This window comes from Apodemus sylvaticus, chromosome 8 (genome assembly GCF_947179515.1).
Source record: "Apodemus sylvaticus chromosome 8, mApoSyl1.1, whole genome shotgun sequence".
NCBI lineage: Eukaryota > Metazoa > Chordata > Mammalia > Rodentia > Muridae > Apodemus > Apodemus sylvaticus.
The window spans coordinates 80,233,652-80,260,223 of NC_067479.1; positions in this window are offsets into that span (position 1 = coordinate 80,233,652).

A 26,572-nucleotide genomic window follows, 5' to 3' on the forward strand; every position below is an offset into this window, starting at 1 on the left:
GTTTTCCCTTATATGCAGAACCTAGATTTGTGTGTGTGTGTGTGTGTGTGTGTGTGTGTGTGTGTATCTGTGTGTGTGTGTTGATCAAGTGAGAAAGGAAAGTGTAACAGGGAAAAGTGGAGGGAGTAATAATGAAACATATGTGACATGAAAAAGAAGGGTTGAGGCTGGAGAGATGGCTCAGTGGTTAAGAGCACTGACTGTTCTCCCAGAGGTCCCGAGGCCAATTCCCAGCAACCACATGGTGGCTCACAACCATCTGTAATGGGATCTGATGCCCTCTTCTGGAGGGTCTGGAGACAGTTACAGTGTACTCATATTAAATAAATAAATAAATAAATAAATTTTTTAAAAAAAGAAAAGAAAAAGAAGGGGGTTGTATGGGGGGATGAAGAGGACTCCCATATAGGGAGATGGGGAGGGTATTAAAGGCAGGGGCAGGGAACAGATTAGAACAAAGAACATGGAAATAGTGAAACCCATTAGTCTGTATGCTAATTTAAAAGTAATCATTAAATTAAATACTTAAAAGTTAACAAAACTATTCTCTCAGGTTATGCTGCAGTAACAACTCTACAATCTTAATGAGTGAACACACAACGGCTGTGCTATGTTCTGCAGGCCCATCTCAGGCATGGTTATCAGTCAAGATTCAGCCAGTAAGCCCAGCAGGGGAGAGGTGGGGGGTGTCTTGTAGTCACATCAGCAACAAAGCACTCCGTGCAGAAGCCTACAGTGCAGGTGAATGCCTCTGAGCCAGGCTGAAGTAGGTCTGGCTTACAACACTCCTCACCAACCTTATGAACTTGAACTGGCCACTAAAATTCTTGGAGGCTGATTCTTAACTATAAAAAGATGGGAATAATACCATTCATTATTCCCATTACATATATTATTGCCATTAGATATGCCAAGTTGCCCTGAAGAATAATATGATAAATATGTAGAGCCAAGCACACAGTAGGAGCTCAGTAATTGGACTTGGCCTCGTGCTGTGTCAACAGCTTCCATAGAAGCTGGGCCTACAAACAAGCCAGGAAGCAGCAGCCCTCCACTTCAGCTCCTGCTCCTGGATTCCTGCCCTGCTTGAGTTCTTGTCCTGACTTCCGTTGGTGATGAACGGTAAAGTGGATGCATAAGAAATGGTGTCTCATCCCAGCAATAGCAACTGTAGCTAAGGCAACTGGCTAACACCATTCTATGCACTTCTGAAAGATCATCTCATCTCATCTGAGCCCCGTGTTGTAGGAGAGAGAACCAAGGCACCATTTGCTCAAGATCTTCCTCCAGATCTCCTATGCATTCCATGACAGTGTGACTGTACAAGGCCGTGCAGAGGGTCCTCTGCCTTGCATTCTTGCTGTGGCCAACCTAAGTTGAGAACCTAACTAGAATCTTCTCTCCCTGATGGAGAAGCCCATGGAAAATTACCCAGCTCTATTCTAGGAACCAAAGGTCAGGATGTCCTAGCTAACTCAGCTTCTGTTGAAACTATTTTATGGAAAGCCCCCTACCCTGCTAATTACTATCTTAGCTTCTGTTAAACTGCTTGCGTCAATGTGCTTACTTGGGTAAAACCACCATACGGCAGCAGCAAGGAGCCAGGATAGTGCTTGTGTCTTTTAAACCTCTGTGTTCTGGAGACTAGAGGCAACACCTGTGTCCCTGAACACCTGGGTGTAGCCCCATCTGACTTCCAGTTGACTGTACAACTGTCTCGGAGTAGTCATTGAGAGGCCAAACCTATCCCATCTTGAAACCAGCCTCCATCTTTACAAAAAGAAAAAAGAATCCTGAGACCTTGGCTTACAGAAAGGACCCCACGGCTTGTCCTTGGCCAGAGTCACTCCCTAGCTACCTCCTAGCAACAGTTGATCAAAGATCAGGCTGATCATCTCAGATGTACTTTCAGACCCTTCATGAGTGTATGTGGTCTTGTTTCAGAGCACCCACCCGAACCTGTCAGCTTATAATAGACATTCAGTTAGATGCTTGCCAGGCTGGACCCCCCCACACACACCTCACTTACTTCCATTTTCTATAAAGCTTGTGATGAGAGTTCGAGGCTGCTTCACCAAACCACCCCATGGGCTGGTGGTGAATAAGCCCAAACTGGAGTTTATAATAAAGAGACTAATGTGATTACATCGGAAACAGATCCTTGGTGGTCTTTGGGGCTCATAAATGCTTCCTGGCACAACAGTCATCTCTGGTGCTCTCCCTGTGTCAGCAGAATCAGAAGTGAAGCCAGATTGTTTTATACTGAAGCTCACATTCTCAGCCTCCTCATTACAATTTCCACATACAGTATTTTTTAATAAATCTAGTAAATGGAAAAAGGCACGTGGGTAAATGCAATCGGCCCATAGTTTAAAAGACTATTAGGAACTGTATGTTCATTCAGAAGATCCTTGCTTGTTCCTACTAGTTTATTTGATGGTGGGCATAAATGCATACAGTTTATTGGGGTGAACCAGGGACTAAATACCATTTGCAGGAAGGAATACCCAGGGAAGAAAACTCATTGGCTAAAGGCTCAAGGTATCTAGATACCTCATTAGCATGGAGAAGAACTCCAGGTATTACTCTATGTGACTGGCTGCCATGGTCCTCTCAGTGGGGTGTCTTGTTCAGTGGTTACTTGTTCCAGATCAAGTGCAGCAGCAGGTAGGGAGTGGCTCTACTCCTACAGGTCACAGATCTCTGAGATTCCCAGGGTCTGAACCCATTCAACCTTGCCTGCTCTTAGGTCTGTCTGTTAACACGGTCCTACACACCCTACAGACTCCCACATACCCTACACACTCTCATCCATCCATGATCCCACTCAGGATCTCTCTAGCAATAAATAGCTAAGCCAAGGATATGCACTCGAGCAAGTAATGATAGAGCAGGAAAATCGGGGCAGATTCTAAGCCACAGGATGTGATCTGATGTTCCCTGGATGGGTGAATGGCAAACTGTGGCCTGTTGAAAGTGGTGGTTAACATCCTGAGCTTCATCCCAGCCTTTCTTTTTCTCAGTCGTGTCAGCCCTTTAACACAAGATACACTGACCATCAGAATGTTAAGGAAATGTCCTGGCAGAGGCAAAAGGCAGGGAAGAGAGACACCACAGATGGAGCAGTGGACTATCACAGCGTTAGAGAGCCAAAGAACTGAAGGTACACTTAGTAACTCTTATTGTAGTAGAGACCAAAAGGAAAGATTGAATTTCATATTTATGTACTTATAGGTAGGAAGGACCCAGTAGCTTACACAAACCCCAAGATGTCAACTATATCAAACAAATCTCTTTACAGACAAAAAAAAACCAAGCAAACAAACAACAACAACAAAACCACACATATTTAATGTATTTCTCTGTGTCCTTGATTTGCATGACCCTTGACAGTCACTCAAGGAGGAACCCATAGAAGCTGGGTTCCCCTTCCTGGATTCTCAGAAATGTTTGCAAATAAGTGGGATGGAATTTATTAGAGTAAGCCCACCTTTGACTCTGTGACTTTGGCTGTTTTGTTCTGTTTGTTTTTCTTTCACCTGACAACATGAATTCCAACTTACAGTTTTGTGACGATAAAGAATGCTCATGAGAAGAATGGGAAATGAATGTGATAGGGCCGTATGAAGTAAAATCACAAAATTGAAGTAATCAATTCAAATATTATGTTGGGAAAAGCAATGATCACTTCTGCTGAACGGAGGCTGCAGGAATAATAGCAGCCTTCCCAGGCAGGATAATGCATTAGCCTCTTTGTTGTTGCTCTAATTAAACTTGAAGCTGGAGACTTTATAAAGCAAAGAGGTTTATACAGTTCATAGTTTTTTTTTGGTTTGTTTGTTTGTTTGTTTGGGGTATTTTCTGTTTTGTTTGTTTGTTTGTTTTTGTTTTTGTTTTTTGTTTTTTTGAGACAGGGTTTCTCTGTGTAGCCCTGGCTGTCCTGGAACACACTCTGTAGACCAGGCTGGCCTCGAACTCAGAAATCTTCCTGCCTCTGCCTTCTAAGTGCTGGGATAACAGGCGTGCACCACCACTGCCTGGCCAGTTCACAGTTTTTTTTTTAATTCGATATATTCTTTATTTACATTTCAAATGATTTTCCCTTTCCTGGCTCCCCACGCCCCGAAAGTCCCATAAGCACTCTTCCCTCCCCCTGTTCCCCCATCTGCCCCTTCCCACTTCCCTGTTCTGGTATTCCCCTATATTGCTGCACTGAGTCTTTCCAGAACCAGGGGACACTCCTCCATTCTTCTTGGACATCATTTAATATGTGGATTATGTCTTGGGTATTCAAAGTTTCTAGGCTAATATCCACTTATCAGTGAGTGCATACCATGATTGATCTTTTGAGACTGGGTTACCTCACTTAGTATGATGTTCTCCAGCTCCATCCATTTGTCTAAGAATTTCATGAATTTTTTGTTTCTAGTGGCTGAATAGTAAGTACTCCATTGTGTAAATATACCACATTTTTTGTATCCATTCCTCCGTTGAGGGACACCTAGGTTCTTTCCAGCTTCTGACTACTACAAATAGGGCTGCTATGAACATAGTAGAGCATGTGTCCTTACTGCATGCCAGGGAATCCTCTGGGTATATGCCCAGGAGTGGTATAGCAGGGTCCTCCAGAAGTGTCATGCCCAGATTTCTGAGGTACCGCCAGGCCAGTTCAGTTTTAAAGATTGACAATCCATCCAGCCTCTGGTAAACACCTGCACAATATTACAGCAGATGGCATCATGATTGGAACGGGTATAAAATGAGAGAGACCATTGTGAGAAGGGAAGCCAGAGATCCTAGAAGGGGGCAGGAGTTGCTTCTTTACAACGGCTCAAGAGCTTGTGGGACCAACCCAGCACCTGCCTGGCACCCCATCACCCGTTTGGCTTACACTGAGGCCCTCCTTTTAAAGGGTCCAGCCGCTCTCACCTTGACACACTAGAGTAGAAACATCTTGTACATTAGCATCTAAGAGACAAACTGTAAGCCATGGCTGTTAGAATCCCACACAGGCCTGTCAGTCAACAACTTCAGGTGACACACCCGGTGCCTTGTCTCCTTAGCTATCCTCCAGATGGCAGGCACTGTGGTGGATGCGCTGCCAAGAAGGGTGAGCACGAAGGTCAAAAGGATGGAGGACCGGTGCCACCCCCATCACTCTAATTTCTGTGTTGAACCTACAGGGCTGTGGTCTTCCACCCGAGGAGGTCAGATTTTTATTTTATTTGTTTGTTTTGTTTTGTTTGTTTGTTTGTTTGTTTGTTTGAGATGGGGTCTCTGTTGTAGCTCTGGCTGTCCTGGAACTCACTCTGTAGACTAGGCTGGCCTTGAAGTCCAAGACCCACCTGCCCCTGCCTCCGGAGTGCTGGCATCAAAGGTGTGCACCACCACTGACCAGCCTAAGGTCAGATTCTTAACGTGATTAACAACCACTGTTCCAGGAGGCGTCTGAGAGTTGGAGGGAATCTACTTGTATCCAGTGTGCCCTAGGACAGAGAAGCAGCTGGTGGACAGAAACGTCTCGAGCATCCTTTGTGAAGGAATTTTCCTTCTCAGCACTGACCCTTAGTACTCCGTCAACACCCGGGCTCTCCTGGGCACCTTGGCAGACTAACAGAGCCCTTTTTCATTAACCTACCTGGAAAAAGAAGAGAAATATTGGAAATAAGCAAGGGAGAAAACAGAACATACAAGCTAGAACAACGTCAAGATTGGGAGACATAGAAGATGCTGTCTTGTTCCTTGCTTTCTGAGACTTACCCAGCCTCCTCTGAAGGGATGCCCTGGCCTGACTATTAAAAGTACATGAAGAGTGGAGCAAAGCTGGAGACAGGGCCTAAGGAGATGCTGTGTCTGCATTTAGAAGGCCTGTGGGGGCCATCAACCCATAGTCCTGCTGTCTACCAAGACGGAGAAGCCAGACCGGGCTGAGTAATCTGTAGTTAATTCTGGACGCAGCTCCCAACAAAACAGCAGGCAGACACCCTGGCACCAAAGATATGACCAAGAAAATGTTGAAGACATGTCTCTGTTTACAAGTCTGTGGTTCCCAAAGAACCCTTTAATAAAAAGTCTTCGATTCCATTGCATCAGTGTGCTTTAACCTTGGTTGTCCCTAGAAATAAAGATGTGGCTTTCTTATGTTCATCCATTATGCAAAGAAGTGGGACTCAAGATGGAGGAAGGAGATTCTCAACCCAAAAGAATCTAGACTCCGCATGGGACCATTCTGTCCACAAGGCTCCCAAATCTATCCTGCATCCTTTAGAGACCAGATAAGGGTATGTAGCCAAGCAACCCAGAGAGAGAAATTGGCATGAGAGTTGGCAGTAGCTGGAAAAAGAGACCCAGAGCTTGGGCAGTGGGGCCTTAGGCCTGAGCCTGATTCTGAGAAGCCTGTCCATGTGGAAACTGAGGTTTAAATCTCAAACATCCTGGGACTTCATCCCGTTTACCTCCTGTTGTTCTATTAAGTTCCTCTCAGACTAGGGCTCCTTTGGAGACACTACAGAGGTAATTGCTTCAGGAGATGCTCCAAGCTCTCTCAGTACAGAGGGCCTGGTTCCCACAGAACTCCCATGATCTCCAAGCTAACTGTTTGAGGTTTGTTTTGTTTTGTTTTTTTCAGGTGAATTGTGTACTGTGGGTCACTTTCTCTAATCAAAGATCTTTTGCATTTTTCTCTGATCATCGAAGACCTGTTCCAACCAAGCCTAAGGGACTAAAGTCATGGACTAATCCTCCTTCTTCCCCAAATCAAGCCACTTCTTTCATACAATTGCAAAGACCTGGAGTGCAGACTCCAGACCTTTGTTACAACGGCTCTTCTTCATGTTTTCACTACAACATCTGCAGAAGAACTTAGGGACATTTTCTAAACTCCAAAAGCATGCACTGGGTTTTCAAGATTCATGAGCTCATAAAATCTTAGGTTATGTCATTGTTGTTCACAAGCCAATTGAGCGGGATCCAAAGCATACACCTCTAGTAAGCCCATGGCTTTCACTATGAGACTTCTCCATAACCAAGGGTCAGTAGATGGCCAACTGACTAACTAAGGAAGGGGCAGTGTCATTACTCTTGGCGGTCCCCTAACCCAGTAGGTAGGCTCAAAGTTCTGATTTGTATTTCTGCCTGTTGACAAAAGTACTCAGCTGCCTGGAACTCATCTGTGAAGGATCTTGCAGGGATTTGGCAGTCACATCAGAGCAGAGGAACGCATTCAGAGTGATTAGAACGGAAAGTTTTGGCCATAACTGTCCAATACACCAATCCACAGCAGGGATTTGAGATCCTGGGGGACTGAGTCACCATTTAGCATATTAGGATGGAAAAACACAAAGCTCGCCCAAAGGGATTTGGATCTTGTTGACACAATGCCTTGTGAAGACTGAGGGCACGCCTTCCAGTGTGCAGACGAAGGAGGAAAAGTGAGGCTACCAAACCAGCACTGGGTAAGCAATGAACGAAAGATAGCCAGTTTTTTTTCTGGTTTTCTGCTGCTGGATTCTCCATCACACACAAACTTGCTGTGAAGATACTGATAATAAGAGCTAAGGGGACCCTGCTTCCTAGCCTGATCCAGGAACGAGCCATCTTCTCTTAAAGCTGAAAGGTATAGGGCAGAAGTCATGAGCGAGAACTCAGGTAAAACTTTACTCTGGATACTAAAGCCCATGCCAGGGACTCCTACTCTGGATTCCTCAATCACATCCAGGAACTAATGCTTAGGAGCATCCTAACACGCGAGGGAAAGAAAGGGAAGAAGACGGGTAGTCAGGAAAGGTAAGGAGTGAGTACATCTTGATGCCTCACTGTGCTGTCTGTTACCCAAAAAGTCACAAGCAGACAGATGCAGCCTTATTCTTGGTGAATACACTGGTTTAGTGACACAAGTCATCTCTGGCCAGACTGTGGAGAAGGAAAACTTATGTTAAGACTGCCCTCCAAGAGAAGACTCGAGAGAGGATTCATTTACCCATCTTCAGTCTCACTGGCCAATTTCTGAGTTGCATCAAATGTCCCATTACCCTATAGGAGCCAGGATGTAGCAGACTAATGACAGGGTCATTGACAGAAGGGAAACCATTTCCCCTCTGTCCCAGACAGCTTTTGCTAACATAGCGTCTTCAACTTTTAGCCTATCACTGGGATGGACAGTGTCTGGAGTAGGGAGCAAAATCTCCTGTGTGTGACTCTCTAAGTAAGTGATGGTTGCTTTCATGTTGCTGAGATAAACACCAGCTTAGAGGACAAGGGGATTTACTTCAGCTTCCAATCCCAAGCAATAGTCCATTACTGAGGGACACTGGACCCAGAGCTCATGGCGGGAACCTGGAGCAGAAACCACGGTCTTTGCCCTCAGATGATTATCTGTCAACTCAGACTCCTGGGCACAGAGGCTGGATCATGAGGTGAGAAAAAATGGAAAAAGGCCCACTGTAAACCTCTGTCCCTATCCCAGCAGAAATCCTGGCAAACAGGGTGAAAGTGAAGGGCGAGTCTCACAATCCTGAGAAAACAAACAATATAAGGTAAAGAGAGACAAGTACATTCGGGTGTCGTCTTCCTCAGGGACACAGTGCCTGCTCATTGGTTTAGGGCCAGACACCCAACAAAATACAGTGGCTATTCTAGGATTCCTCATTCGCAGCCTGAGGGGGTTTGAATAGGAATGGTCCCCACAGACTTGTGTGTTTGAATGCTTGGCCATAGAGAGTGGCACTATTCAGAGGTGTGGTCTTGTTGAAGAATTGTGTCACTGTGGGGCAGGGCTTTAGGGTCTAAGAAGCTTGAGTCTGGCCAGTTTGTCTCAGTCTCCTCCTCCTGCGGCCTGCAGATCATGATGCAGAATTCTCAGCTCCCTTTTTGGTGCCACGTCTGCCTGTATGCCACCACACACCCCATCCATGATGACAACAGACCAAACCTCTGAAACTGTAATCCAGACCCAGTTAACTACTTTCCTTTGTAACAGTTGCCATGGTCATGGGGTGTCTTCACAGCAATGAGACCCTAACTAAGGCACAGCCTCCGGCTCAGACTGCCAGATTGTGCTGTCCATACTTCACTCTTCGGAGTCTAAACCTCACCCAGGCTTGTCAAATGGGAACAAATGCAAGTGTACACACACACACACACACACACACACACGCATGCATGCGTGTGCGCCTTCCCCACCCTCACCACGGGCCTCACTCTGCCTTTCCGGGAAACAGGACCTTGAGGTATAACGTCTTTGCCCCAAGATGGATCCAAGGCTTTCCTGGAGTCTTCTGGCTTTCTCACAGTCACCCGTGACTCCATCACTCGAGGCCAGCCTGCTCTTGGGAAACTTGAAGGAGACTGTGGTCTCGGGGTGTGCTGTAGGGCATGAAAACACAGGTTCTCCCTCTTGGGGTTCACTCAGACTTATCTGCGTTTTCTATCAGTATCATCCAAACCTGGAACTTAGCTCTCTGACCCTGTGATCTTTCCTCTAAAATAGCTTCGACATCAAAGCACAAGTTTATACTTTATAGGAAAGATACATCTTATGTAATCATCCATTTTTTCTAATTCTGTTAGTAATGAAGTGAGCCTTCGACTCCTTCAGGGACATTGAGTGTGGGAACTCAAAGAATAATAGTGTGCACCTAGGCACCCTCCCTGTCCACACTGCGTTCATAGAACCTGCCTGTGCTAGATAAACTTCTGCAGTGGGTGGAAAGCTGGGAAGAGCAAAGAAAGGGAAGTCTGTGCTTTGTAAATTAGTAAGCTTTCAGACTCCTCAGGATGTTAAAAATGAGTCAACCCATACCAACTATAACAGAAGGCTGTCTCTCTGGGGAAGAGGGGTAACCTGAGACACCCTGCCCACAGCCAGTGCTCCAGTGCTCTCTCTCATTTCCTAGTGTTGCTTGCCCTAACACAGATGCAGATGAGGCTGCCCTTGGGTTACCAGTGCTACAATGAAATACCGTGACCAAAGCAAGGTGCTTACGAAAGAGTTCATTTGACTTTTACAACATTTCACACAGGAGTTCCTTATTAAAGGAAGTTGAGACAAGAACTCAAACGGGATTGAAACCTGGCAGTAGGAGCTGATGTAGAGGCAGTGGAGGGGTGCTGCTTACTAGCTTGCTTCCCATGGTTCACACAATCTTCTTTCTTATAGAACCCAGGACCAGCAGCCTAAGGATGGCACCACTCACAATGAGCTGGGCCCTCCCTGAATCAATCGCTAATTTCAAAAATGCCCCTGCTTCTCCCCAAACAACTGTTCTAGTTAGGCCTATTCATCTATTTTACAGAGTCTAAAGTCACCTAAGAGGAACATCTCTAGGTTTAAGTCCGTTTGACACAGCAGCATCTGAAAGGGGGGACCTCAGTTGAGAAAATACACCAGCTGCAGGGCATTTTTTAAAATTCTCTCTTTTTACCATATAAAGAGAAATAGACAGGGAAATTCATCTTCATGGATACAATAAGCAGGCCATCTACAAACAGGCTAGACTTAAGCATGCCTACCCAAGCCTCAGGCCTCTCATATTGCACAAGGTAGGAAACACATTCCTGGTGTGTCTGTCTGTCTACAGAATCGGGCTGACAGTGTTCTGATAGACCAGTGGAGGAAATGAACAGTGTTTTACCTGCAGGGGGACGGAGTACTCTGAAGCTATGATAAATCATGACTCAGAGCTAACTAGCCACTGACTGGTTAGTATCACTACCCTGGTTAGTAACATGTGGCCTGGCATTCTTTCCACCATGCAGAATGGAAGAAAACATGGAATTCTAGAATAATGGAAAGAGAAGGGGGCATCGAGATAGGAAGAAAAACGGGGGTGGGGTGTGTGTGTGTGTGTGTGTGTGTGTGTGTGTGTGTGTGAAATGACCTAGAAATACTCAGACTAGTACACAAAGTATCCAAACAGGCCAGCCTCCAGAGACCCAACCCCAACCCCCCATCCCTCCACACAATACCCTCATCCCCTGTGAGTCACCACATGGGAGTTGGCAACAATGTTGCAGGCTCAGATGGGAATGGAATGGGTGGGAGAGAGCTAGGCACCTCAGGGAAAACAGAAATGGCCACAGGGAGACAGTCCCATGGAGAAAGGGACAAGAAGTCAGAGAATAAAGAAAAAGGTTGTGCCAGGCGGTGGTGGCGCATGCCTTTAATCCTAGCACCTAGGAGGCAGAGGCAAGTGGATTTCTGAGTTCGAGGCCAGCCTGGTCTACAAAGTGAGTTCCAAGACAGCCGGGACTATAGAGAGAAACCCTGTCTCAAAAAGCAAAAACAAAAACAAAAACAAAAAAAAAAAGAAAGAAAGAAAGAAAGAAAAAGGTTTCTTGTTGATTAAGTGACAGAGGAAGGTGTGTGTGTGTGTGTGTGTGTGTGTGTGTGTGTGTGTCCCCAAAGCTCAAACGTTAATAAAGAGGACTGCTAGCCCTGAAAACAAGCCTCTACTTACCTATGTTAAATTCTCAAGCATCCTTTTAAGAGAAATATAGCCCTTCCTTTCAAGTTTGCTTATATGAACTGTTACCTCCCCCTAGTGACAGAACTGGTGAATGTGTGAGAAGAGTTGGACGTTAAAGGACCGGGTGATGGATGGCATGGTGATGGAGAGGATGGGACGCTGATCATGACTGTGGTGGTGGTGGTGGGAAGACTTCCTTTTGCTTCTGTGGTGCGGGCTCTCTGTGGTGCGGGGGGGTCCCTCAGAGTGCTTTTGCAGGTAACCTCGTGCACTGGACAGCTCTGGGGAGCAGCGTCTCCCCGTCGCTTCTCTCATCTGGCACTGCTTTAGGCTCAGGCTTCTTCAGCCTTTTGCTATTAAAAGCCAGCATTATCATCTAGAAATTTATACCTGAGAACTGTGTGATCGGGTTACAAGAAAAGAAAATCACAAACATGGAGCTGGAGGGACAATTCAAACACTAAGAGGACATTCTGCCTTACAGAGAGCCCAGTTTGGTTCCTACCACCCACATCAAATGGCTGCTCCAATTCCAAGGGATCTGTGCCCTCTTCTGACCTCCAAGGACTATGGTATACATACATACATTCAGACACACACACACACACAATTGTTTTTCATTTTAAATTGCAAGCAAAACTTTACAATGTTTGTTCATATGTGTTGGTTTGTGTGCTGTGTGTTCTGGCTACTTTTAGTGTGTGTGGGTGCGGGTGGGTGCATGTGGGAGTCAGAGGTGGACATCAGATATCTGTCCCTTCTTAGTCAATCTCCACCTTCTTTTGTTTGTGTGACTGTTGTTATTTTATATGCATGGGTGCTTTACCTGTATGTGTATCTGCAACTTGTGAAGTTCTGGTGTCTTTGAAAGACAGAAAAAAACAGTTACAGATAGTTGTGGGTGCTGGGAATTGAACCCCAATCCTCTGAAAGAGTAGCCAGTGCTCTGAACCAGAGCCAGCTCTCCAGCTCCTCCCCCTTTATTTTTCTTTTTTTTTAATATTTTTATTTTCTATATTCTTTGTTTATATTCCAAATGATTTCCCCTTTCCTGGATCCCGCCTCCCCATATGTCCCATAAACCTTCTTCTCTCCATCCCTTCTCCAATCACCTCCCTCCTTTTTCTCTGTCCCTATATTCCCTTCCCATGCTAGATCAATCCTGTCCAGGATCAGGACCCTCTCCATACTTCTTCATGGGAGTCATTTGTTATGCGATTTGTGCCTTGGGTATTCAGGGCTTCTGGGCTAATTAATATCCACTTATCAGAGATTGCATTCCATGTGTATTCTTTTGTGACTGGGTTACCTCACTTAGGATGATATTTTCCAGATCAAACCATTTGCCTAAAAATTGTGTGAATTCATTGTTTCTAATTGCTGAGTAGTATTCCATTGTGTAAATATACCACATTTTCTGTATCCATTCCTCCTTTGAGGGGCATCTGGGTTCTTTCCAGCTTCTGGCTATTATAAATAAGGCTGCTATGAACATAATGGAGCATGTGTCTTTATTGCATGCTAGGGAATCCTTTGGGTATATGCCCAGGAGAGGTATAGCAGGGTCCTCTTGAAGTCTCATGTCCAGTTTTCTGAGGAACCTCCAGACTGATTTCCACAGTGGTGGAAATCTTACAGCCCCACCAGCAATGGAGGAGTGTTTCTCTTTCTCCACATCCTCGCCAACACCTGCTGTCTCCTGAGTTTTTTACCTTAGCCATTCTGACTGGTGTAAGGTGAAATCTCAGGGTTGTTTTGATCTGCATTTCCCTAATGACTAATGGTGTTGAGCACTTCTTAAGGTGCCTCTCAGCCATCCGAATTTCTTCAGGTGAAAATTCTTTGTTAAGATCTGTACCCCATTTTTAATAGGGTTATTTGGTTCCCTGGGGTCTAACTTCATGAGTTCTTTGTATATACTGGATATTAGCCCTCTATCAGATGTGGGGTTGGTGAATATCCTTTCCCAATTTAATGGTTGCCATTTTGTCCTTTTAACAGTGTCCTTTGCCTTACAGAAACTTTGTAATTTTATGAGGTCCCATTTGTCAATTCTTGATCTTAAAGCATAAGCTATTGGTGATCTGTTAAGGAACTTTTCCCCTGTGCCCATGTCTTCAAGGGTCTTCCCCAGTTTCTTTTCTATTAATTTCAGTGTGTCTGGTTTTACATGGAGGTCCTTGATCCACTTGGAGTGAAGTTTAGTACATGGAGATAAGAATGGATCAATTCGCATTCTTCTGCATGCTGACCTCCAATTGGTACAGTACCATTTGTTGAAAAGGCTATCTTTTTTCCACTGGATGTTTTTGGTTCCTTTGTCGAAGATCAAGTGACCATAGGTGTGTGGATTCATTTCTGATCTTCAGTTCTATTCCATTGGTCCACTTCTCTGTCACTGTGCCAATACCATGCAGTTTTTAACACTATTGCTCTGTAGTATTGCTTGAAGTCAGGGATACTGATTCCCCCAGAATTTCTTTTGTTGTTGAGAATAGTTTTAGCTATCCTGGGTTTCTTGTTATTCCAGATGAATTTGAGAATTGCTTTTTCTAACTCTGTGAAGAACTGAGTTGGGATTTTGATGGGGATTGCATTGAATCTGTAGATCGCTTTTGGCAAGATGGCCATTTTAACTACATTAATCCTGCCAATCCACAAGCATGGCAGATTTTTCCATTTTCTGAGGTCTTCTTCAATTTCCTTCTTCAGAGACCTGAAGTTCTTGTCATATAGATCTTTCACTTGTTTGGTTAGAGTCACACCAAGATACTTTATATTGTTTGTGGCTATTTTGAAGGGTGTCATTTCCCTAACTTCTTTCTCAGCCTGCTTATCCTTTGAGTATAGGAAGGCAACTGATTTGCTTGAGTTGATTTTATAACCAGCCACTTTGCTGAAGTTGTTTATCAGCTGTAGGAGTTCTCTGGTGGAGGTTTTCGGGTCACTTAAGTAGACTATCATGTCATCTGCAAATAGTGATAATTTGAGTTCTTCCTTGCCAATTTGTATCCCCTTGACCTCCTTATGTTGTCTAATTGCTCTAGCTAGAACTTCAAGTACTATATTGAAGAGATATGGAGAGAGAGATCAGCCTTGTCTAGTCTCTGATTTTAGTGGGATTGCTTCAAGTTTCTCTCCATTTAATTTGATGTTGGCTACTGGTTTGCTGTATATTGCTTTAACAATGTTTAGGTATGGGCCTTGAATTCCTGTTCTTTCCAATACTTTTAGCATGAAAGGATGCTGGATTTTGTCAAATGCTTTTTCTGCATCTAATGAGATGATCATATGGTTTTTTTCTTTGAGTTTGTTTATGTAGTGGATAGCATTGATGGATTTCCTTATATTGAACCATCCCTGCATTCCTGCGATGAAGCCTACTTGATCATGGTGGATGATCGTTTTGATGTGTTCTTGGATTCGGTTGGCAAGAATTTTATTGAGTATTTTTGCATCAATATTCATAAGAGAAATTGGCCTGAAGTTCTCTTTCTTTGTTGGATCTTTGTGTGGTTTTGGCATCAGCGTAATTGTGGCTTCATAGAACGAGTTGGGTAGAGTTCCTTCTGTTTCTATTTTGTGGAATAGTTTGAGAGTATTGGTGTTAGGTCTTCTATGAAGGTCTGATAGAACTCTGCACTGAAGCCATCTGGTCCCGTGATTTTTTTGGTTGGGAGACTTTCTATGACCCTTTTTATTTCTTCAGTTGTTATGGGACTGTTTAGTTGATCTATTTGATCCTGATTTAGTTTTGGTGTTGGATATCTGTCTAGGAAACTGTCCATTTCCTCCAGATTCTCCAGTTGTGTGGAGTATAGGCTTTTGTAGTAGGATCTAATGGTTTTTTTGAATTTCCTCAGTTTCTGTTGTTATATCTCCCTTTTCATTTCTAAGTTTGTTAATCTGGATACTGTCTCTGTGCCCTTTGGTTAGTCTGGCTAAGGGTTTATCTATCTTGTTGATTTTCTCAAAGAACTAGCTCCTGGTTTTGTTGATTCTTTGTATGGTTCTCTTTGTTTCTACTTGATTGATTTCAGCCCTGAGTTTGATGATTTCCTGTCTTCTACTCCTCTTGGCTGAAATAGCTTCTTTTTGTTCCAGGGCTTTCAGGTGTGTCATTAAGCTGGTAGTATATGCTCTCTCCATTTTCTTTTTGGAGGCACTCAGGGCTATGAGTTTTCCTCTTAGCACTGCTTTCATTGTGTCCCATAGATTTGGGTATGTTGTGTCTTCATTTTCATTGTGTTCTAAAAAGTCTTTAATTTCTTTCTTTATTTCTTCCTTGACCAAGGTATCATTGAGTAGAATACTGTTCAGTTTCCACGTATATGTGGGTTTTCTGTTGTTTTTGTTGCTATTGAAGACAACTTTTCCTCCATAGTGATCTGATAGGAGGCATGGGCTTAGTTCAATCTTCTTATATTTGTTGAGGTCTCTCTTGTGACCAATTATATGGTCGATTTTGGAGAAGGTACCATGAGGTGCTGAGAAAAGGGTATATTCTTTTGCTTTAGGATAGAATGTTCTATATATATCTGTTAAATCTAATTGGTCCAAAGCTTCAATTAGTTTCATTGTGTCCCTGTTTAGTTTCTGTTTTCCTGATCGGTCCATTGAGGAAAGTGCAGTGTTGAAGTCACCCACAATTATTGTGTTAGGTGCAATGTGTGCTTTGAGCTTTAATAAAGTTTCTTTTACGAAAGAGGGTGCCCTTGCATTTGGAGCATAGATGTTCAGGGTTGAGAGTTCTTCTTGTTGTATTTTTCCTTTGACCAGCAAGAAGTGTCCCTCAGAGTCTCTTTTGATGACTTTGGGTTGAAAGTCAATTTTATCTGATTTATTTTTCAAAACAGATCCTCTCGCTGAATCTGAATCTGAATCTTATCACTTCACCTAGGCTGGCTGGTGAGTTGTATGGATGAGAATGAGAATGGCTTCATGGGCTTATGTATTTGAATACTTGGTACTCGGTTGGTAGAACTATTTGGAAAGCAGTTTGGAAAGAACTGCTTGTTAGGAGGTGTGGCCTTGTTGAAGGTGAGCCACTGGGGGGGCAGCCTTTAAGAAATGAGAGCTCTCTCTCCCCCCCTTTCTTTCTCTCCTTCTTCCCCCCACCTCTCCCTCTCTCTCTGCCTTGTGCTTGTCAATTAAGATGTGAGCCCTCGCTACAACTCTGCCCTGCCTACCTGCCTACTGCCATGTTTCTCCACAGTGATGTTTATGAACCTTCTGCAATAGTGGGATCCAGACTAATGCTTTCTTTTATAAGTTTCTTTGGTCATGATATCTTATCACAGCAAGAGAGAAGTAATTAAGACAGAAGTTGGTACCAGGGAGTGGGCTATTGCCTCGAGAGGCCCAACCATACTGTTTTGGAGAGAAATGTAGAAGACTTAGGACAAAGAAAGCAGCAGAATGCTATAAACTGGTTTTACTGGTCATCCTAGAAGGAGCTTATATAAAAGTGCTAAAAGCAATGTGGACCACAGAGACCAGCTCAGGAGGTCTCAGAGGGAACCAATAGCAGCAGTTGTGATGGAAACCATTCTTGGGATATTTTCCCAAAGACCTAGCTGCTTTTTGCCCTTGTCCTATGAATCTGCCTGAGATTAAATTTTGTAGAAGTAGAAGTTTTGGATTAATGTCACTGGCAGAAGAGACTTCAAGGAAGCCTGACTTTGCCCATATCACATGGTCATTATCATAACAATAGCAAAGTAAGAAAGACAGCCAGGTATCAGATGAGTGTCGAGGATTTGTCCCTCCTCATCCCCCAGCACTAGAGTTAGAGGAATGTACTAAATTGCCTAGAAGTTTTTACAGGAATGCTTGGGATTCAAACTCAGGTCCTCATCCTGCATGGCAGACACTAAGTTATACCCCAGTCCTCCCAGAATGTTTTAAGTGTGTTTATAATTTTGTCTTGGACTAATTTCATATCTGCTTCAGCTGTATTTAGCCTATAAGCCCACAAGTTAGATATGCTAGCTACACCCTACCAGTCAAAATGGGAGAAGGGAAACCACCCTAGAGTTTGAAAACCCATCTGGTTCCTGAAGCCCGGAGCTTCTGTAAGAATGTGAGTCCATCTCCATCCATACAAAATGGGATTGAGATGGCACATCATAGAGATGACTGGAACTAGCAGCAGTCTGAGGGACATTGTGAGGGAAGAACACTAAGATGCAATGGTGGCCGCAGCACTGATCACTTCCTTCCTTGGAGGCCTGTCAACGGCTTCTGAACCTACTGGGAAGCAACTCTTTCCAGACAGACAGAAAAACTGTCACCAGAACCACTAATGCCCCTCCCTTCTTGTCATTCCCTTACTTTCCTGTTATTTTTGCCTCTTTAGCCTGCTTTCTGGTGGTGCACTTCTGAAGGAGAGCCTTGGCATTCCAGGAAGTTGAAAGTGGATGCCTCTTCCTGGTGCTCTCCTGGAACCTAAAAGTTTGTCTACTCATCCAGGAAACCCAGAGAGCCAGACACAAGCAGAGGGGATTTTTAACCAGACTGTGTTTGGGACAGCAGTGCTCATTTAGATAACGGTGAAAATATGGTTTTAAGCGTGATGTACTAGGCTCAGGGTTCCCAAGTGGCCCTGGCACCTGAGGTGAGGTCTGCAGAGATGATCTTGGTGTTCTTCAGTTCTGTTTACCTTGGGTTGGGCTCCCGGGGCAGGCTGGAAGCACTGCTGGATCTGGGACTCAGAAGTGGACTTAAGGAAGGGGGCACTTGACTCTTCAATCAGCCTTCCAATCACTAAGCAAGCTTTTGCGACCCATGCTTCATGAACCAGAGCACACATGCATACACAGAGGCAGGGCCAGGGCAGGGGGAGATTTCAGAGCAACTGCAGGCGTGTGAGAACTGCCTGGGAATGGTGGGAAGTAATTTCTAGAGTTAGCCTCCAAAAATAGCTCCAGCCCTGGGACTAAACAGACATGAGAATGAAGCACAGGTAAGTCCTTCCTGAGCGAAGGCCTTTAACCCAGCCAGCAGCCTCTGAAGCAGGTACTGACCTATCTCTGCTTTCTGGCGGCAGCAGCAGCCCTATCTCTTTGAGGTCTCACAAGATAACAAAAAGGGAAAGCAGAAAGGACAATGAGTAACAGGAGCCACTCTACAACCTCACATCCCCTTACTGAAGAAAGCCTAGCCTTTGCTGCCTCTGTGAAAACTTGACTTCTTTTAACAGCACACTAGGAAGGTCCTTTCCATGTTAGCATAGGATGGAAACAGAAGCCGTGTGTAAGGCAGCTGTATGCAGCTTGCCGGGGATCCCATTTTTACCTAAGAGGCAAACAGCAGACTAAACCTGGGGTCTCAGATCTCCTTGGTCAATCTAGACACTCAACCCTGGATCTGCAGTTATAAACTGAGGGTAACCCCACTCAGGAAGGAACCTGAGGGGTGAACTTGATAGAACCAGAACCTGGTGACAATAGCACCTTTCCTACCATGGGATGGAGCTGAGGACACGTGGGTGCCCTGCTGCCCAGCTTAACTGCTTGGCTTGTCATGTAGTGATCTTGGGGGAAGTCATGAATCTCTCTTAAGCCTGTGGCTTTTCATTTGTACAGTGGGATAGAAAGGGGATCCACTTCCTTAGTGTTGACGGTAAAATGAGATGACGGAGCCAACACAGCAGTTGGAACATAGCAGCCATTCAATGAACATTCACTACCATGGCTAGTATTTGCTCAATGACAGCTATCTGACGTGGAAACCTAAGAGTTCTTTGGAGAATCAGATCTGCCAAATGGCTTTTGCTGGGGCAAACATGAAGGAGTGTTTTCTTGAAGTGGACACAGGTGAAAGGATGTTCTGTTAACGCAGACCCATGAAGGAACTTCTCAATGAAGCACATTCGGGTGAAAGGTCGTGTGACTAAAACACATGAAAGGAGACATGATGAGGGTTCTCTGCTAACCACATGCAAACATTGGTCCACCTGCATTGCACAGCTGAGCTCTGTTTGTGGTGACTCTGTAAAGAGTAACGTCAAAAAACTGCTGGTGGTGTGCTGGTGGCTTCTTGCTGCTTCCACAGACTTGGGCTGATTGACACAGTGATATCAGCTGATACAAACTCAAAGTTTTACTGAAACAGACTCACGTGCTGAGGCGAGGCCCATATAGGACATAGGATGTTTAAAGGGGGTATAAAGAGAACTCAACAGTCTGTGACAGGGGCTAGCTTGTACAGCCAGCTTTACAACGCTTCTTGGTCTGCGCTGATCTCCAGATAGTCGAGCAAGGCACGGCAAAGAACTTCTCCTGGCATCCCTGGTGGTACTGGTCCCTCCTGCTGACTCGCGCCAACTCAGCTGAGGCCTGGCTTTCTCTGCTAGGTCATGCCCACCGCTGCTGCTATCCCAACACGACAAAGTGGACTGCTGCTATATCTGTGAAGTGGATCAAGCTGCCACTGCTGACCTGTAAACTAAACTGCTGATTTCCTGACACTGCAGATAGGATTTGATCCAAAGAACAATTTCTGAACAGATCCACTTCCCCCGTATCCTAATAACCTTTCTTTTCCACTACCTCTGGTGGGCAGTGGGCTAGAAGGAAAGTTAAAACATTTAAGAACAGTTATTTAAAATGGAGTTTAAAAGAATTAAAGTTACAGCTACATGCTTTGTAATGGGGTTGACTGTCCTTGCTATGACCCGAGACGAGCTTTGATGTCACCCTTCACCTTTGCGTCATGCAGCTTCTGTCCTGTACAAGGTGTCTCCCCTTCTCCTTCTTCACCCCTGAGCTGAGAAGGAAAAGCAACCAGACTGATCACCAGTCACCAGTGTAGTGGATGATGCATCGCAGGGGCTCTGAGGGAAGTCTGGCTCTGGCGACTTTACACTCTATATACAGGAATGTGCACTCCCCTGTTCACCAAAGCATGGCCACTTTGACTTATCCTTTGCTCGAATCATTGGGTCCATAGTGCAAGGAATACACAATGTGTGTCTGCATTCTGAAGAACACAGCTCTTGCCTGCTTTACCGCAGCTATTTATGTGTATGCCGTATTCGGCAGGGCATATTATACATTCTATTCCATATGCACATGTCTATATGAATTGGCTGATAGATCCTAAGTCCTGTGGGGCAAGGCAGCAACCAATGCTTCAATTTCAAGAAGGCAGGAAAATGGCCAGTGTCCTCATCTGCCACCAGGTGGTGGGAGTCCCGACTCAGGAAGCCATCCATTCCAGTTTTCTACTGAATGTTGAACCACTCTCACTAGAGTAGGATGTTAGTGAAAAGCGCTTACGGACTTGCCTTACCTGGACACATCCTCAGCGGCACCCAGAAGACTATGTGGACACCAAATATTTTCTCCTCACCTGCAGCAGGCTTTGCTGCTCTCTCCCCTTCCGCTCAGGACAGCCCTGAGGATCTGCTCCCTCTGATGAGCAGGACACTTCTAGACTGACTCTAAGCTAAGAAAGTCCTTCCATAAGGCTCAAGCACACACTGCCCAGAGGGACGTCTGTGCAGGAAGTGGCCACTGCGGTCATGCACATGGGATCCTGCTCCGACCTCCTCCTGGCTGGTATACCCTGGCATCAATCATCCTTAGAAAGGAGCAGCATAATCTGTCCTCCCCTCAAAGGAGAAACCAAGGCTGAGGTAAACACTTGACCCTCTGAGGACCTGAGTAAAGGGGAGTTTTGTCACTGTTCCCAGGACCACTGTAAATGGACGCTGATGTCAGTATCTAAGAGTGGCCTCCCCTCTACTGTGCCACCCACCTGGCCCTGCAGCACCCTCTGCTATCCTGTGGCTAGTGGCCCTCCATCACAACTCTTGCTACCCAGCTGTTGGGCTTCATTAATTGTGGAAATGTACTAGGCACAACCCTCTTGAGACATCTACTGTGCCCCCTGAATAGTGTGCAATTGTTCATATTAAAAATGAATGAACCTGAGTCTTCTTTTCCTACCCCAAGCCTCCTGGGACACATTGAAAACTATAATCAGAGCAGTCTAAGCAGTTGGCACAAGCCCTGACTAAAGGCAGGCTGCCTCTAATCCTGTTTCTCTTAAGCATATTAAAAGACCTCCAGTCTCACTTTAAATCATTTTCTTTCTGTCCAGGTATGGAGAGGGATATTGAATATCCTCTGGCCCATTCCATCCAACTGGACTTCCCTTCTGAGAATTTTCATCCTCTTCTCCACAACCTCCACACTTCCTGTGTGTGTGTGTGTGTGTGTGTGGTGGGAGACCTGCTACCCCACACTGAACCCCTGCTCATTCTAGGCAGGCACACGATAAGCCTTCTCTACAGAGCACTCTCCCGCTGTTCACTTCTGCAGAGGAGACAGAGGAACTCCCACTGCTCAAGAGCCTGCCTGTGGCATAAATTAGCAGATGCCTAACCCTACCTCATTTTGAGGATCTGCCAGCTTTCTCTAGCTTCTCTCCTCTATCTGCCTCATCCACCTCTTGCTTCTCGCACCAGAGGCTGGTTCCCTGAATTCTCAATTGCTCCTGCCTTCTAGATGACTCCTCACGGCGCCTTCTCCTCACTCCCCCTACATCACCATAGTCACTCACTAACAGCATTACCAGGTTGCTAGCATGTTCTTACATCCCAGCACAGTAGTGGACTTTGTGGGTTATCGAAATGAGTTGATCGCCCTTGAAAGGTGCTTACAGAACTAGGAAAGTTTGATGGGCAAACAAAAGCAATAGCACTGGTGCAAGGCTGTGTACACTGAGAGATGGACTGGAAGAACTTTTTAGTGTGCACACAGGGTTGAAGGGAGCTGGAAATCACTGGTGGTTTAAACAAAATCAATGGTGTTTCATTTGATTTTTAAATCTTTTGTTTGTATACCGTAATGTCTGGAAGGGAGAAGTTCCTAAGATGGAACATTTTCAATAGCTGCAAAGCTTATTCCTCCTACCGACTTTGGCCCTGTTTTTCATGGGCACGCGACAGCTGCTGCATCTCCAGTGGCCCTTCTTTCTTCAAAGCCCTCACACTGGCACGTCCTGCTGTCACTTTTTTTTTTTTAAGTTTAGTTTTTCGAGACAGGGTTTCTCTGTGTAGTCCTGGCTCTCACTCTGTAGACCAGGCTGGCGTCGAACTCAGAAATCCGCCTGCCTCTGCCTTCCAAGTGCTGGGATTACAGGCGTGCGCCACCACACCCGGCTTGCTATCACTTTTTTTAACTAGCTCTGACCCCTGCTTCCTACATTTAAAGCATTCTTTGTGATTTCATTGCTCACCCCCGGAGAATCCAGAATAATCTATCAGTCATCTTAGTCCTGACTACAACTTTACCTCCTCCTCAACGTTTCATGGGTTTCAGGGATTAGAAGATGCACATTTCTGGGGCCATTATTCCATCTGCTATACGGAAAAGCAGGAAACACACTCCTACCTCTGGGCTGGCCAGGTTAGGTGAGGAAGTTTACCAGCAGGCTCCCACCAACCCCTGGAGTATCTTCCTGGGGCTGGGAGCTGAGACTCAGCCCTGGTGAGCAGCAGAGTCTGCACCCACACATGCTGCTGACTGCTGTCCCCCAGGAGCAAGTAGGTGCTCCACCAGAGAAGGTGCTCCCAGGCCACATCCCTCCTACACATCCGGCTGACACAGAGTGGTGCTGCAGCCTTGGAGAAAGCTTTAGATGACCCCGCCCTACCTTTGAGCAAACAATGGAAAGCAAGCTAACATGTTTAAGGCATGTGGGGCCCAGCTCCCAGACAGAGGCATAAGAACTGGTAAAGGTGAGTGAGCTTAGACCCTGGATATCTCAAGAGACTTGAAAACAACAGGAGTCAATTAATTTCCTGTCTGCCTCTGTACCTGCTCTGTATCACATAGCCACCACACCCAACGGAGAGGACCACTAGGCACCCAGTCCCATAGCATAACACCTGGTAGGCTCCCCATGCTAATACGGTATTTCAGCACCCCAAGCCTTCAGCCAATGACTTCCTGAGTATTCCTTCCCAACAAGAGGTCTATAATCCCTGGCCCACCCCAAATAAAGCGTATGCATTTACACCTACCACCAACTAAAGCAATGTAAACAAGCATGGATAGCCTAAAACTTCTGAAAAAGGCTTTCTCTCAACCTCCTCTAGTACTGGGCCCTCACTCCCAATCAGACTAGATCCTGGCTCCCAAATGCCCTCAGGGTTCCTGACTCCTCCTCCCAGAGGTACACTGGCTACACCCAGGTACCCAGGGAGAAGACCAGTAACCACAGCATTTGTCCCAGACAGTAGTACTGTTTCCTGTTCTGGTCCAGCATCTGATGCCCCAGTGGGAGGCACAGGCTGTATAGACTCTCCATTCTGGATTTTGCCCGCCCTTCTCCTAGCGGTGTGCTGGCATGGTCTAGGCACCCACGGCCCCCCAGCAGAGAGGGACACCACAGCACAACAAACATGCAACAAAACTAGCACCGAAGGGCCTGGCATTTGGGGAGCAAGCACAGATGCTACATGAGGCTGCTGAGCTCGCTGCTCTGAATTCTCAAAACAATTCTGGAGTAGTCACTCCAGAGCTGGAGGCGTTAACAGTGTGCAGCTGATGGAGCCGCCATGTGTGGATGTGCCATCTGCTGTTCTAAGACTCCAAGCCATACCCAACCAGGCCTGAAAACTCCGAGCACTGGGGATTGGGTTCTAGGGAGCACAGAGGCCACACTTGTGAATAGCACCTAATTCACCAAGGACTTTGAGACACCTTCCCCTAGCATTTAAAGAGTCTAAGGCAGTGGTTCTCAACCTTCCTGATGATGTTATCCTTTAATAAAGTTTCTCATGTTATAGTGACCCCCGACCATAAAATTAATTTCATTGCTATTTCACAACTGTATTTTTGCTACTGTTATGAATCGTAATGTAAAAATTACGATTTTTACCATGCAAACCTTGTGGACAGGTTGTGTGAGGGGTTGCGACCCACAGGTCGAGAACCACTGGCTAAGGCATCAAATTACACTTGATCTCACTCATCCTAGACCCTATTCCACGTGCACCCACTTAGGCCAACCACTAATTTACGATCACAGGGAAGGAAATGCATTCATTTTATTCTGGTGCATGACAGTCTGAACCTCAAACCCTGACGCTCACCTTACAAACCAGCCCAGGTTCCCCCGAATGCCTTGGCCTTCAGTCCTTTGACCAGCGCCACACAGATGGAAACAGATAAACATGATCCCTGGCAGCTGAGTTAATCAAGTGTCTTGGCTGCATACTCAGCATCTGGCAAACGGTCAGGCTCAAAGGTACTGAAAACCTGGGACAGTCAGCTCTACCATGGGGCTGGTTTCCGTTGTGGGCAAGGAGGTGATGTTGGAATCTGAAGTAGAGAAAGGTCCTCAGGAAAGGGGGCAGGAAAGGCATGGACTTAGGAGGCAAGAATACCTGGGGAAATCCTAGTGGTCCAGGATAGAACCTAAGGTACAGACGCCATCTTTCACAACAATGCACTAAAAGACCTGGGGCGCCACAAAAACGCAGTTGCATCTGAGCCCCTCTCCAAACAAAGCGATCAGGCCACTCCAAGCTCTATCTCCCTAGAAACCTTTAACTCTCCTTTTGTGGTCCAACAAAGCCTGCAGTATTCTGAAACTAGAGGTTATGATGTAAAGCAGCAGTGGGCCCATGCACTGCTGTCTTACAGCATCATACCCACCCTAGGTCCTTGCTTTGCTCCGCCCACTGCTGTCTTACAGCATCATACCCACCCTAGGTCCTTGCTTTGCTCCGCCCACTGCTGTCTTACATCATAGCCACCCTAGGTCCTTGCTTTGCTCCGCCCACTGCTCTCTTACAGCATCATACCCACCCTAGGTCCTTGCTTTGCTCTGCCCACTGCTCTCTTACAGCATCACTCCCACCCTAGGTCCTTGCTTTGCTCCGCCCACTGCTCTTACCTGCCCTAGACCCTTGCCTAGCCCCTTTGCTACTTGCATGTACTTCAATTCTATCAATGAAACATTTAGAATCTGGAAACTGGTCTAGACAGAGACCCGGAGTAACATTACTAACTTCACTCCCGACTCAGAATCCTGCTCAGCCAACCCCATCCCCACCCCCTGGCCCCCAGCAAGATAAAGATTCTTATCTTTTACCCAGAGTTTACAAAGGCACTAGAACACAATTGAAACGCCCTGAAGAGCAACTCTGCTGGTCCATTAGACCCTAGTGCTGGGGTTGTACATACTTAATCAGACACAAGTCACATATCAATGTTCTAGCTTTCTCTGTAATAACCCAGCCTGGGAGGAGAGAAGCTCAACTGAGGAAACACGTTTGTCCAGATTGTCCAGTGAGCAAGTCCGTGGCATGTCTTCTCAACTATTAACAGATGTGGGGGCCCAGTCCACCGCGGCCAGTGCCTCCTCTGGGCAGGCAGTCACTCCTGTAGGGAGTGTTTATCCACGGATCCTGCCTCTGCTCCTGTTGAGTTCACACCCTGAACACCCTCGCTGATGGGCTGTGCTTAAGGTATGTAGTCAAATCCACACACAGAGGCTGTGATAGGGTGTGGAGCCTCTACACTCCACAAGTTGCCTTTGGTAATGGTGGTTATCACAGCAACAGAAAGCAAATTCAAATGTTCATCCCCAGAGTGGGTAAGCCAATTAAAATATATAGAATACACAGAAATGTAAGAACTATTTTTTATTACTGGGTCAAAGAAGCCAGACAGAAATACCTGCTATATGACTGCATTTACTTAAAATTGAGAACGTTCAAAGTGACCTGAGAGAAAGCACATCAAGAGCTGCCAGGGAATGCAGAAGAAGGGGACACAGGAACCTTTGTGGGTAAAGGTTTTGCTCTTTACCTCGGCTGTAGTGGTTTCAGAGGTACACAAAAAAATGTACCCAGCCGTGTACACATAATACAGACAGCTGTTTAACAATAAACGCTCAGGTCTCCAGTGTACTCCCACTACACTGAGGAGCCATCCAAATACAGTATGTGATGGTGCGAAACAGGGGCTTCCTGTTACTTTCTGTGGAGCATGAAAGAACTACACAGATCATCCAACGGTCCCTAACAGGACTGGGCATGCACACTCTCTACAAGGGCTAGTTCCATCCCGAGGCGTTTATCCACT